This window comes from Engystomops pustulosus, chromosome 10 (genome assembly GCF_040894005.1).
Source record: "Engystomops pustulosus chromosome 10, aEngPut4.maternal, whole genome shotgun sequence".
NCBI classification, from domain to species: domain Eukaryota; kingdom Metazoa; phylum Chordata; class Amphibia; order Anura; family Leptodactylidae; genus Engystomops; species Engystomops pustulosus.
The window spans coordinates 90217701-90220758 of NC_092420.1; the positions used below are offsets into that span (position 1 = coordinate 90217701).

Genomic DNA, 3058 nt, shown 5'->3' on the forward strand with positions numbered 1-3058 from the left:
GACTATTATTTCTAGGCCTGAGAACTTGTGGTGGCGACATTACAGAAGTAGGCGGAGTCTATTCTGATAACATCACACTTCCTACCAATGATGCCTTTCACCAGTCTTGAGAATTGATGGATTATCTCCCAATCGTCCGCCCTGTCCTGATGCCTCGGCTCTGACGTGTTATTCCAGAAGGTGACAGGGAGGTGAAGGAGGATCCGGTTAGCTCTTCCTGATACAGACAGCAGGGCCCTACATGGCGATGGCCTTTAACTAATGAGTAAGGAAAAACGAGTCAGGGTCACACCAGGCTCCTCACTGCTCATGTGAGAGAAATATTTTGGATGAATACAGGTCGCCCCATAGAGGAATTGCCTACTTTGCTGTATCTCCTGGTGCTGTGATCTGCCTGCCCCTTTAATAGTGTATAAAAACTGTACATGAGCTCTAGGGTGTAAGAAATATGTATGGCTCCACTCCTTTAAAGGACACCTGTCATCAGGTCTGTGTCACTTGTCCTGTCACTACTACCTGTTGGAGCAGCTCACAAGGATCCCATCCCAGCCTTTATCTAGTTATTTCATACATTAATCATTGCAAAATCATCTATTCTTTATCATGTAAATGAGGCTGGTCACATGGTCAGAGGCAGTGATGTCACCCCTGTTACCCCTCCCCTCTCCTCCCCCTGCTCATGTCTGTGTGTGATGTATAGTAAAGCATGGCTAGTGTGTGTGCTGCATCTGCTGTCATGCTGCATCCTCCTAATACACAGGTGAGAGACACAGACATCAGCTACACATGAATCTGACATGTTCTGCTGTAACATGGCTGCCTGGAGCTGCTGTATCTCTCCTATACACACACACATACACACACAGGCTGCAGGGGGCGTGGCCACCAGCACCAGGAAGCACATCATTATACAGCCTCACATCATTATACAGGACTGGGGGTGTGGCTGTGCCTCCCACTCATGAATAGAGTGGACAGCTTGAATATGCTAATGCTTCATTGGACATTTCACAGGTCATTTGCATACAGCTTTAGGACCTCATTGCTTAGGTTTACAGGCATGTAGAGGGACAATGAAGAGATAGAGGCAATGCTCTCTAATGGCAGTTTGTGAAAATATATTTAGTTTAGGGGGGTTATTTTGCCTGACGGGTTCTCTTTAAGGAGGATCTATAGTGATCTTTTTGGAATTATATCAGGAGGTGTCTGAACAGTTGGTCCTTAAAACACTAAAGGTAATCAGCAGGAATATGGTCCTTGGACAGGGGGGATACCATGAGCACTATTGGGGCAGTACTAGGGCGTGGTCCATACATTACACTATGGGGGCAGTACCAGGGTATGGTCCATACATTACACTATGAAGGCAGTACAAGGGCAGCTCCATACATTACACTATGTGGTCCATACATTAAACTCATATTGTGGCCTCCTGTCCAACATCCTCCTCTTACTGTGGCCTCCTGTCCTCCCTCCCCCTCATACTGTGGCCTGCTGTCCTCCTCATATTGTGGCCTCCTGTCCTCCCTCCCCCTCATACTGTGGCCTGCTGTCCTCCTCATACTGTGGCCTCCTGTCCTCCATCTCCCTCTTATTGTGGCCTCCTGTCCTCCATCAACCTCCTACTGTGATCTCCTGTCCTCTATCCCCCTCATACTGTGACCTCCTGTCCTCCACCCCCTCATACTGTGGCATCCTGTCCTCCACCCCCCTCTTACTGTGGCCTCCTGTCCTCTATCCCCCTCATACTGTGTCCTCCAGCCTCCTCATATTGTGGCCCCCTGTCCTCCTCATACTCCTCCTGTCCTCCATCCACCTTATACTGTGGCCCCCTGCCGTCCATCCTCCTTATACAGTAGCCTCCTGTCCTCCTCATACTGTGGCCTCCTGTCCCCCATCCTCCTTATACTGTGGCCTCCTGTCCTCCATCCTCCTTATACTGTGGCCTCCTGTCCTCCATTACCCTCTTACTGTGGCCTCCTGTCCTCCAGCCTCCTCATACTGTGGCATTCTTTCCTCCAGCCTCCTCATATTGTGGCCCCCTGTTCTCCTCATACTGCTCCTATCCTCCATCCTCCTTATACTCTGGCCCCCTGCCCTCCATCCTCCTTATACAGTAGCCTCCTGTCCCCCTCATACTGTGGCCTCCTGTCCCCCATCCTCCTTATACTGTGGCCTCCTGTCCTCCATCCTCCTTATACTGTGGCCTCCTGTCCTCCACCCCCCTCATACTGTGGCCTCCTGTCCTCCATTACCCTCTTACTGTGGCCTCGTGTCCTCCAGCCTACTCATACTGTGGCATTCTTTCCTCCAGCCTCCTCATATTGTGGCCCCCTGCCCTCCATCCTCCTTATACAGTAGCCTCCTGTCCTCCTCATACTGTGGCCTCCTGTCCCCCATCCTCCTTATACTGTGGCCTCCTGTCCTCCATCCCCCTCATACTGTGGCCTCCTGTCCTCCATTACCCTCTTACTGTGGCCTCCTGTCCTCCAGCCTCCTCATACTGTGGCATTCTTTCCTCCAGCCTCCTCATATTGTGGCCCCCTGTCCTCCATCCTCCTTATACTGTGGCCTCCTGTCCTCCAGCCACCTCATACTGTGGCATCCTTTCTTCCAGCCTCCTCATACTGTGGCCCCCTGTCCTCCATCCTCCTCATAATGTGGCCCCCTGTCCTCCATCCTCCTCATAATGTGGCCCCCTGTCCTCCATCCTCTTTATACTGTGGGTAAAATACAAGTTAGAAAAAAAACCTCAGATACTTTATTATCTAAAAGTCAAACTGTACTTGAGGGCTATGCACAGCGGTAAGCGCCTAGAATCTAGCACAAGATCAAGAGACGCAACAATAGAAAATGAATAAAACAGCCACAAAGGGAAACGTATTTTATGTGTCCGCAGTCGCCACTATGTTACACTCTGCGGACGGGCAGAGGACTCCAGAAATATGGCCGCCGCCTCTGACAACAGGCTCCGCCCTCTGCTTAGAGGTCACGTGGAAGCGTCCACGCATGCGCCGCTGCTCCTCGAAGTTTGACGGGACGCCGTACGTCATGACGA

General features: G+C 51.0%; 1 non-coding gene across 1 annotated transcript; it reads left to right on the forward strand.

Moving 5' to 3' along the window:
- Nucleotides 1-248: 248 nt before the first annotated feature.
- LOC140105328 (U12 minor spliceosomal RNA) lies at nt 249-397 on the forward strand. Its single transcript, XR_011850564.1, has one exon. It is a non-coding gene; the product is annotated as a U12 minor spliceosomal RNA (small nuclear RNA).
- The last annotated feature ends 2661 nt before the right edge of the window (nt 398-3058 follow it).